Source organism: Aedes albopictus, chromosome 2 (assembly GCF_035046485.1).
Source record: "Aedes albopictus strain Foshan chromosome 2, AalbF5, whole genome shotgun sequence".
Lineage (NCBI taxonomy): Eukaryota > Metazoa > Arthropoda > Insecta > Diptera > Culicidae > Aedes > Aedes albopictus.
In genome coordinates this window covers 221,523,798-221,534,192 of record NC_085137.1, presented here as the reverse complement: position 1 = coordinate 221,534,192, position 10,395 = coordinate 221,523,798, and the positions used below count along the sequence as shown (strand labels likewise).

The window sequence follows — 10,395 nt, the reverse complement described above, 5'->3', positions numbered from 1 at the left end:
CTCTGAAAATTTTACAACATTTCATTCAGAGGAATGTCAATTACCGTGGTTTGATAATCTAATTAATATTCCATAGTTCTGCCTACTACTCTAATACAAATAAAAATGTGGCACGCCGTGAGCATTGATTACATAAACTTTCTAAAAGTTTGGCACCCGTTTTTTGTTTGTTTTCAAGCACGTTATATGTTGGTATCTTGTCGGTAAATTTTAAAACGTTTCATGGTGAAACGAGATTAAAAGTGAATTAATAGCCCAAGGTGTTGGTATTCCTACGAAGCTTTGTAAATCGTTGGTATAATGTTTAATCTATTGAAGCTTTTGTAGTAAACCTAAATACTAATCGTTTTACTAGCCAGCTTTCATACATACTTCATATTACTAACGTGTTTTCCATGAAATTAGGAATATTTCATTTGAATGATCATCAGTACCTAACAACAATTTTAAGCTTTGATTTCAATTTCATTGGAGATATGCATACTATCGCTTTGTCTATAAACACGCTAAAACACCTATACTGAGTTTTGTAGCAGTATCACAAAAAATGTGATATATAATCAAAATTTTAGACAAGTTACAAAATATATATTCATTGCGAGGCATGATTACCATGAGAAATTGAAATAATATTCTATGAAGTTACTACATTTTCAATATACTTCATTTTATTATGAGCGCACCTAGTTGGATGGTTAGCACACGTCACTATCACGCCGAGGACCTGGGATCGAATCCCACTCCCGACAAACTCACAAAATGTGAGTTCTTCCTTAGGAAGGGAAGTAAAACGTGGGACCGAGATGAACTAGCCCATGGCTTAAAATCTCGTTAATACAGATAAAGAAAATATATACTTTATCATATCTTATATTTTCAAACCACTGTAATTTGCGTCGTTTCAATGAAATGTTGTCAAATATTCAGAGAAGTTGTTTTAATGTTGTATCTTTGGGATGGTGTTTGTAAAACTTATTAATATTTGTTTATGATTTGAAGAGCCAATGAAACATCCTATGACAATATATATTGCCATATATGAGCTATTTCTATGAAGATAGAGGAAAATCTTCAAACAATAAAAACTTTCGTTCATTTCGATGAAACATTTTCAAATTTTCTAGGGTGATGCTAAAATAGTTGTTGTGGTGATATTGTCAGTGAAACTGGCAACACTGAATACAATGAGAAATCAGGAGTAAATCGTTAATTCTCTAGGTTGGAAGGTTGTTCCCCTGAATAAGCACGGAAAATACCAAATTGTATGTACACTACCCGTCATAAGTATGGACTCACAAAAAGTATTGCAACAATATTGCATCACCCTGACTCACCTCGATATCTCTAAAACCAGAACACCTACAAAAATGCCGCCTTCAGGAAAGTTGTTGCTTTTGGTCTTCTGAATAACTTTCCTAAAGACAGCATCTTTGCAAGTCCTCAGGTTTTGGAGATATCGAGGTGAGTCAGGGTGATGCAATATTGTTGCAATACTTTTTGTGAGTCCGTACTTATGACGGGTAGTGTATATATTGATTTGTATAATTGCTGAATATTTCTAATAATAAAGTGAATTACAGCATTGAAGCTGACATCAAGAATGCTGCTCTCAATATTTGTGTTCGTGCTAAAGGTGACTGCAACTCTTCCCAACATTCTTCAATGAATTTGGTGGACCTACTGCATGCTACAAAAGGTGCGGTATGGAAAGCGCAATTCTAAAACTTGCACAGCTCGAAGAGCGAAGCAAGTTGTGGCAGAAATATTAGGAGGAGGAAAAACGTATCGAAGACGAATACGACCGTGGACTGGCTGATATCGAAAGAGCATATAAAAAAGCTGCCAAAAAGATTCAGTTAAATTTCCTCGCCAGAAAAGAAGCAATAAAAAGAGAGTACTATGCAAAAGATGAAATCGAGACAAAAACTGTAAAATCTTCATCCAAATGCACATCACCGGACTCGACATCTCCGAAAGTTGTGTCCGATCAACCGTCATCAACATCGAAGCCGAATTCATTCGACGACGTAGAACGAAATAAAAGTCATGTAATATCAGTGGAACGCACATTACCGCTTGCTTGTGCAGTGTCTAACCAACGAGGCATCATCATGGATCATACACGTGAAGGTGCAAAACAACAGAAAATTGTAGTGGTAGAACGCAATTGGATAGAGCTACAGCTCATTTGTTTGCTTCGTTGTGATATTGCCCACGGATGTGACCAAAACAGTTTGACAAAAGAAATAGTGCTTATCGTTTTCGATCCCGGCGGTGAACAATGTTGTCCATACTCTTCTGTTTTTCAATGTGGCGACTACAACCCGCCGCTGCAAGTAACCGTGTTGCTGCTCATCAGATGTTCGTCATTCCATGTCAATAAGGCAATCGATTGTTCAGATACGTTACCAGTTTCACGGGCGGGGGTATGTTGTGGTGATATTGTCAGTGAAACTGGCAACACTGAATACAATGAGAAATCAGGAGTAAATCGTTAATTCTCTAGGTTGGAAGGTTGTTCCCCTGAATAAGCACGGAAAATACCAAATTGTATGTATATATTGATTTGTATAATTGCTGAATATTTCTAATAATAAAGTGAATTACAGCATAGAAGCTGACATCAAGAATGCTGCTCTCAATATTTGTGTTCGTGCTAAAGGTGACTGCAACTCTTCCCAACATTTGTTGTGGTAGTTTTACGATTCTTAGGTGAAACTGGCAACACTGGAAACACTAGCACAATATTAACAAAATTTCTGGTAGAAGATCAGTATATATCGTGTAGGGGAATCAATTAGTTCGGGATGAAGATACTAGAAAGTAAGTGTTAAACTGAATTTAAATATGTATTAAGTTTAATTGAAATAATAATAAAATTACAGCTTTGAAGCTGATCGTCAAATGATCTGCTGTCGAAAAGTATTCATTCATTCTGAACGAGATTGCCCCAACAATAGTATATTCGAATGCCGGGTGTCAATATGGTGAATATTTTTATTTGTTAATAGTGGTTCCAGGCACACCGTGTGCGCATATTTACTCATATAAGAAAATTCTATGGAAATGGCTCAAAATCTTCAAATCACAAAAACTTTAGTTTCCCTCGATGAAACATTTTCAAATTTTCAGAGGAGATACTAGAATAGTATCTCTTTCGAATGCCGGGTGCCATTTGGGTGGACATTTTTATTTGTTAATAACGGTTTTTGGCACACCGTGTACTATGTACCTAGGGAACGTTCAAAAATTACGTCGAACATTTGGGGGAGGGGGGGTTCTAGAGAAGTGTGACAGTACGTGTATTAGGTATAGGAAAACAGCGTGACAGAGGGGGGAGGGGGGGTCTAAAAATCCCAATAAATGATGGACGTAATATTTGAATCTTCCCCTACGTCTCGGATCCTGATATAAATAGAACGGGGGGTTATGCCATATCGGTTTTCGAATTTCCTTTCCTTTGACATTGACAGGACTAACACTAAGGATCTGTCATAGTTTTTCGAACCTGGGAAAATTTCCCACTTTCGGGAAGGGCCCAACGAGCGCCTGCGTACATTAGCCGCAACTCTCACATATTGTACCCCCTAACCAACATTATTGGCGCTCCACCTAGCATGGAAGGATTTTTCCTGGCACTTTCTCTCGCTTGTCGGGTGGTGGGTGGTGCGGTGGGTGGACGGACAGTCGAAGTTATCCTTTGGCTACTACGCGCGCTCTCGAAAATTATCGCATGTCGCATGTTATGCTCAGTTTTCCACTCTCAAACACCACATGCGATGGCTATTAAGTGGGGCGGGAAGGGGGGCTGGGGTGATCTAGTGTATTGTAGTATTTCCAATATTCTCGTAATACGACACGGTCGTCGCCGTCGCCATTCGGTAGCGGATTCGTCTCGGGAGAGGTACGTTGTGTGAGCGCGCGCGGAAAAAAAGGCGAATCTTTTCTTCTCTGAGGCTGTGGCATAGAGGCTAGTATCGGCCTAGAGTACTACTGAGTGCGGATCGAGGACTCGTCGTCGAGGCGCGATATTGGGACGTTGTACACGGCAAGCGTTAAATAATAGGATTTTGCAGTCGATTTTTTCTTGCGCTTTTCTTCGATGGAGGAAAACTTGCTATAGGCGAAGTGTGCTGCACAACTAGGAAATGATAGCTTAATTAATTGTTGCAGTGCAGTGACATTTTCCTCCCCGATACTCGAATGGTTTGCGTGTGAAAAGATAGATTTAGTGTTTGAGCAGTCGGCCCTTCGAGACGGAACGTGAAAATTTTTGGCCACCCGTGTCGTGTGGGAAATTTTTGGGAGGCGTTTTACGAGAAAAAGGAAAACTTGCTCGGATGAAACGGTGAAAATTATCGATGGAATTCGCGAAGTGAGAACGGTCTGGCCTAGCAGGAAAAATGCAATTTTGGCCTTGAAGCCGTGACCTGATCCTGAGAGTGCGTGTGAGGATTGAAAATTTATTACCTGGTGGCACGCTTGCCAAGATTTTTTTTTGTGCTTTTTGTCTGGTGTCTAGTGAATAAATTGTTGAAAGAAGAAAACCTTTATCGTTTCGGAAGTTTTGTTGGTTTATTAAATGTTATAGTTGTAATTTCCTGGTTGGAATAGCTGTGTGCTGAAGATCGTAAGGATTATGGATTTAAGTCTCCGTAATTGATTTAGTGATTTTCATGATCCTACTCTTATGGCATTGAAATTTTGCCCCTGGATAGACATTCGAGAAGTGAAATTGAATTGAATTCGCCAAACATAAAAAGGATATAAAGGAGAACAAGTGAATGATGCCCAACGATGAAGGAGTGGAAAGCAAAATGACCAAAGCATAGTGCAATTAGAAGGAAATCGACCTAGCAAGAAAGGATAAAACAAGTACTACTTGGTAATTAAATTTCCTTCTTTGGGGATAGTAAAAATTTCACCCTCTGCTGTCTTGGTGTGAACGGTGAGAGCAGAGTTGTATGTGCAATTTTTGGTGTAAAATTTTCGACAAACGACACGCGCGCGTCTCCCACCAAGTCTGGCGGTGTATGTGTTCCGTTGCGCTTCCGACAGTCAGCCAGCAGCGTGTTACAGTGGTAGTGGTGCTCGAGAAGCTTTTCCTACTAGGACTCCCACTCCCACCCCCATCGAACCTCGTTCACTCCAACCAAACCCAAAGCTAGAGATAGATGTTCCTCCATACACGAAGGTATAGCTGCCCCTTCGTGTGAGAAAGGCAGTACTCGCTGCAGCAATTCTCGTATTATTCAAAGCCTGGAACAAAGTAAATTTGTACGGAGTGGATTATCTGATTGATTTGGAATCGAATTTGGGTAGTTCAGGATTATCTGATGATGAATGTCTTGTCTGTACTCTTTCTGAATACAAACATAGATTTCAAAAACATTGTGGTGTGGTGCATACGACATGTTGGGTGTGACCGTGAATTGATAAAGGCTCCTGAAATGGCTTTAGGACATTACCCGGATCTCGTTACCCTGAATTATCCATAACCTCGAATGGCCTATTACCCTGAATGATTTATCCGTAAGCCCAGAGGTTCCCAAACTGCTATTACGGCGCCTTTGAAATGTTCGAAAATGTTGCGGCGCACCTACATCTATTTACAGAGAATTTTCTGTTCAAAAATTAAATGTTAAATAATAGAGAATTTGTAGTATACCATGTTTTCTCAAAATCAAATAAAATTCAGTTTTTCTTTAAGAAAAATTACTTATTATTTCATAAATATTTGTTGAATTTCAAATATCATATTTATTTATGGCACAATCTAAATAACTATATCGAAAATTTAACATTAATAAGCAAGCTAAAAATTCATAATAATTCAACAAAAAAAAACAGTGAAACTATTGCAATACTTTGATAATTTCGGGTGAATTGAAATAATTTCACAGAATTTCATGAAAATCTCAGATTTCTGCGGGAATTACAAAACTTTCAAATATAGGGAAGTGGAACCATCTCGGCAGGGGTCCAATTTTGGGCACTTTTCTGCTATAACTCAGCCAATTCTGAACCAATTGACACAATTATTGCAACGCGATGAGATACGTATAGTATCTAGCCGTGTTCAAAATTTCGAGTCAATTGGTTTGGAATTGACTGAGTTATTGCGAAGAGTGCCCAAAATACCGGCCGCTGCCCAAGTGGTTCGCTACCCTAGTTAGTGGAAAATTTCAGAAAACTTAGATACTTTGATAGTTTTCCATCAAGAATTTGATTGATAGATTTGTCTTTATTAAAGAGACTTTCAGCCCTTGGCTGGTTCGTCTCTACCCCATCAAGAATTTAAAAAATAATCAATTTTGAGATGTGACCTACTTGAACGAAACCTACAATTTGCAGAAGTATTCTGTGATAGTGACGTAAGTGAAAAATGTCGTCCTGAAAAGCAGGAGATAACAAAAAGACCGGCGGACTGACGTCATTTATTCTGGAAAGAACTTTAATAAGATTTACTTTTAAATACAAGCTCTTGGTAGAATCGAAAACTTAACGGAAGTTGTTAATATTATTAACAGAGATTTTACCTTCTTTTAATTTATTCTGTTCTTTAAGTTATACTGTTATATAGAAGAGTGGCATGACCACATAAGCTTTTTTTTCGGGCATATGATCCGAACCATTAAAGGGTGGTACCGTAAACCGGGGTCAAATTGATCATTTTACATCGTCTGATTCGTAGATGTCTAGAGATTAGTGTTGACTTTCATTTATTAAGAAAAAAAGTTAGTTTTGCCTTATTTTTTTAGGAATTTGCAATGTATTTCTCATTTAGCTGAAATCGTTGCTACTAAACAATCGATTGCTAATAGGACTTACCGTAAATTCTCTGTTTTATCATTTTTGTGGAGCCTTAGTTGGGAAGTTATGTAGCCATTCTGAACATGAAATAGTTAAAAAAGATCATTTTATGATAAAATAGTCATTTATTGTGATAGAATTCACTTATCTCAAGTTGAATTGCCTACCTTTAGGCGTTTAAGGGGAAATTTTAATTTGCATTTTAAGTATTAAATTCACTAGTTATAAGATTTTAAACGCTTTATTCGGTTTTAGAAGAGCAAAATTAAGCGGAAAAGGAAATTTTCCTTTCCAACCTATGCTTATGCATTTTTCGTCATCTAAAATCGATTAAAACATGTTTTGGAAGATGATTCTTTTTAATTCTCGATTTCGTGAATTTCAGTTTTTGATTTTTCTAATTTTTATTTTTGAACATCCCCACATTTTTATATTTTTCCTGGAAGCCAATTTGAGGAACGGATTTTTTGAGATAAAAACATTTTGAGATTTTATAATTATTGTTGAAATATAATTATTTTAAATTTTTATCACAGAAAATTTAGTTTTCCGTGTAATTTTAGAAAAAATAATTTAAGAGTGTATTAGATTCCCTTATACTACTAAACTAGAATAGAATGATTTGGGAAAAAATTAAAATATGTTAATTTTAGCGATTTAATACAAAATAGACAATGACTTCTTAAAGGTGACTAAAACATCAATTTTTCAATGATTTAAAAAAAATGTAAATACGCTTTAAAATACACCAAAAACCATTTTGAGATATACAGAACAGTCCTAAATATCAGCCAAAAATAAAAAAAAAATATTTTCCACGAAACAAAAATTACAAAAAAGCTCAAACTAGACGGGGTTGGGCGGGATTGGGTATTAGAGGGTTAATTGTATACTGATCAATTCCGCCCCACAGAGGCATTTCCATTTTTTGATTTTTGAAGTTATTTAACTTAAAGTTTAAATTTGTTGAACAAAATTTTAACACATGGTTCCATGGAGAACCCAGTGGTTTTACAGAAATTCATTTGGCAATATTTCAATTGCCACTGATGTTATGCGCAAAAGTTGTTTTAAAGTGATCAATTTGACCCCGATGTACAGTACGGTCATATTTTGACCATACATTTTTTTCATAACTTTATACTGCGTACACCAAAATAGCTGATTTTTGGACCAGTAATGGTACATTGTATGTAGCTTATACCATAAAATTTTCATCAAAATCGGTTTAGTATTTGCGGAGATATTGTTGAATCCTGAAATCTGCAATTTTAAAGTTTTGTACAAAGAGGATTCAAAAATAAGAACACATTTTTACTGTTTTATTTATATAGCCAGAAAAAGTTAACCGATTTGAATGAACATTTTTCTGCTTGTAAAGTATGCATGTCAAAATGTTGTGTAAAAATTTCATTCAATTTTATCTATCCGCTACAAAGTTATATTTTTTAAGTGGCACCCGGTCAGTTTTTTTGTCATATTCAAACTGCTACAAATTTGAAAGTATTCATACAAAATGGCTCAAAATATAACTAAGAACATATTCTTATAATAGTATAATACTGTAAAATTTTCATAAGAATCGGAGCAGCATTGGTAGTTCTATAATCGAAATTGTGCTTTACTGTCCTTAAATTGCCAAAAATTTACTATGGAGCGCTTTGTACACTGAAAGGCGGCTTGCAGTAATGACAAGCATAACAGTGTTTTTAAATTTACCATGGCAAAACATGATCATCAACCCACCAACGCTTCTTGTGTGCGTTTTGTTTCTTCTCACATCAACCGGGTCGATAGCCGAGTGGTAGCGTGCGAGCCTGGTGATGTCAAGGTTCTTGGTTCGAATCCGGTTGCCAACAGAAACTTTTTTTAATTGAAAATCGAGTCCATGGTAAAATTGAAAACATAATTCTGTTGAATTGAAACGAAAATCAGTCTGCACAAATTTAGTGGCGTTGAGTATTTAAATTGACCCTCAGAATAGTAATTTTCACCGCAAGCCGCCGTTCAGTGTACAAAATTTTAAAAAGGCAGGTCGTTGGTTTTATCTATACATCAACCAATACTTAATGGATTTTGATGGAAATTTTATGGTATAAGCTACATATAATGTACCATTACTGGTCTAAAAATAAGCTGTTTTGGTGTACGCATTCTAAAGTAATGAAAAAAAAAAAAAAATGGTGTGACCATATTTTGACCGTACCACCCTTTAGTTCAATAGATATGTTTTTAGTTATTTTGGATATTCCCCGTTCTTTTAACCCTAAAAGGGATACCTTCATGGCCTCAGTTTCGTCATCTCGCTGAGTGTGTTCCATCAAAAAACGAGCTCTCAAAGGCGCCTGGGGTCCAATGGACCCCAGGTATCCCTTTTAGGGTTAATCATACTGGTTGAACAATTTCACAAAGGGTCCCAGAAGCTTGATTTGCGTAGGGCCTGTCCGTAATCTACGTAGACTTTTATGGGGAGGGAGGTGTTTTCTGGCCAATGTTTACTATCTACATAAATTTCGAAAAATGTGTATGAGCGGAAGTGTACGAAAGGGGAGCGGGGTCTGAGATTGCCAGATTAGAGTCTACGTATTTAGTTTATGGACAACTCCTTAGATTTTCTCGCAGCAAAAAAATATGTTTATTTTCCACAAAGTGTTTCGGTTCCATAAAAGGCAGAATGAAGTGTTATCATGCTAATAATAACATTTTTTTTAATTGGGTATTTATTTCAATCCATTGAAGAGGTAGTTTTACCAGAGAACGGAATTTTATAACCTCTGAAGATATTTAAAACAAAGCGTCAAAGTTCGACCAAAAAGTAGGTGTTTTTTGGGATAGACCATATTCTAAATGTTGGAGGTTTTTCTATCCAAAATAAGAACTTTAAAAGTCGGGATTGAGTGATATGTTATGTGTACGTAACTGCTAGTAATAATAATTATTTTTCAGATTTTTCCTCGTACAAAATTTTTTCGCTGCAATTTATTGAAACGTTAAAAAATTAAAAAAAAAAAAATGTAGTTTGTACAGATTGTTATTTTGTATGGTATACTCATAGAATCATATTTTCAATAATACTAAACATTTTTCAAATTGCTTCAAGCTGTTCTAAACTTAACTATATTGTTAAGATTTCATAGAAGAACCGAAATAAAAAGACCAACCGTGCTTCGAGATAGGGCATCTTGAACGTTTATAGTTAATTTCCGATACAGTCCTTAGCTGCCTCCATTCCACTCGGTCCATGGCTGTTTGTCTCCAGTTCCGCACTCTGCGTAGGGTCCGCAGATCTTCCTCCACTTGGTCGACCCACCTAGCTCGCTGCGCTCCACGTCTTCTTGTACCGGTCGGATGACTCTCGAGAACCATTTTAGTCGGGTTGCTATCCGACATCCTGATGACGTGTCCCGCCCACCGTAGCCTCTCGATTTTCGCGGTATGGACGATGGTTGGTTCTCTCAGCAGCTGATGCAACTCGTGGTTCATTCGCCTTCTCCAAGTCCCGTCTTCCATCCGCACTCCGCCGTAGATGGTACGCAACACCTTCCGTTCGAAAACTCCAAGGGCGCGTTGGTCCTCTGCACG

General features: G+C 37.0%; 1 protein-coding gene across 7 annotated transcripts in view; it reads left to right on the top strand.

The window, feature by feature from the left end:
- The first annotated feature begins 3,367 nt into the window (after positions 1-3,367).
- Positions 3,368-10,395, top strand: part of LOC134287926 (voltage-dependent calcium channel subunit alpha-2/delta-4) — a 253,727-nt gene continuing 246,699 nt past the window's right edge. For 2 of the 7 annotated variants that reach the window (XM_062851173.1, XM_062851171.1), the window contains exon 1: positions 3,368-4,885. The gene's annotated coding sequence lies outside the window, so the exon portion shown is untranslated. Of the gene's footprint in view, positions 5,195-10,395 lie in introns of all 7 variants that reach the window. The other 5 variants (XM_062851175.1, XM_062851174.1, XM_062851172.1 and 2 more) reach the window with 4 other exon arrangements.